Here is a 1,152-nt window from a genome sequence, read left to right as displayed (position 1 = left end):
TGGAATGAAGATCATTTTACAATAGAAATACCCAGTCACAGGTGTACCGTCTGGGAAAGTAAGATTTAGGAGCTTTGAGAGTCTGACTTCAATGCTGTTTAGATACATTTCTGTACCAAGGAGCCCAAACCACGATTTTACAGATTAGCTTCCTGGTGATCAGGGGTTTCCAAGATTCTTACCCACTGTAGTTTATAAACAACAAGGAGACGGGGCTCTGTGAGAATCTCTAGTGGGTGTTTTCAGGCACAACTTCTCCAGGATTAAAGAGAAAAGCCCTGTCCTTCCTCTAGTCCCAGGGCGAGCTCACTCTGGCACCAAGTTCCCTGGGGTGTCTTCTTCCAGAAGAGTCCAGGGGGAGAGGGAAAGGGTGGGAGGCAGGGCGCGTATTTCAGGGAGAGGGATTCCGGGGAGAGAAGAGGAGGGAAAGGGGCTGAGCCCAGCCTGGTTTCCTCAGACAGCCCCTGGGCCAGGACGCAGGGAGACAGCGGGACACAGGCTCGGTGCAGGAGGAGGGGTCAGGGCACAGTCCCAGGTCCCCTGAGGGCGGAGTCCCGGGCGGGAAGCTCAGTGTTGGGGAGTCCCAACCTCCCCACGGTTTCACTTCTTCTCACAACCTGTGTCAGGTCCTCCTGTCTGGAAACTCGTGACGCGGCCCCAGTTCTCACTCCCATTGCGAGTCCGGTTTCTAGGGAAGCCGATCAGTGTCACCGGCTTTCCGGCTATAAAGTCCCCACGGACCCGCCCGCACGCAGATTGTCCCCAGACCCCGGGATGCGGATCATGGGCCCCGGGACCCTCCTCCTGCTGCTCTTGGGGACCCCGGGCCTGACGGGGACCCGGGCGGGTGAGTGCGGGGTCGGGAGGGAACGGCCTCCGCGGGGAGAAAAGCGAGGGGACCGCCCGGTGGGGACGCAGGACCCCGGGGAAGATGTGTCCCCACCGCCCTCGGACCCGAGACCCGCGCCGGGAGGAGGGTCGCCCGGGTCTCAGCCCCTCCCTGTCCCCAGGCTCCCACTCCCTGAGGTATTTCCACACCTCCTGGTCCCGGCCCGGCGGGGAGCCCCGGTTCATCTCAGTCGGCTTTGTGGACGACACGCAGTTCGTGCGATTCGACAGCGACGCGGCGAGTCCGAGGATGGAGCCGCGGGC

The sequence above is a fragment of the Hipposideros armiger genome, unplaced genomic scaffold (assembly GCF_001890085.2).
Source record: "Hipposideros armiger isolate ML-2016 unplaced genomic scaffold, ASM189008v1 scaffold_1231, whole genome shotgun sequence".
NCBI lineage: Eukaryota > Metazoa > Chordata > Mammalia > Chiroptera > Hipposideridae > Hipposideros > Hipposideros armiger.
This window is presented reverse-complemented; position numbering follows the sequence as displayed.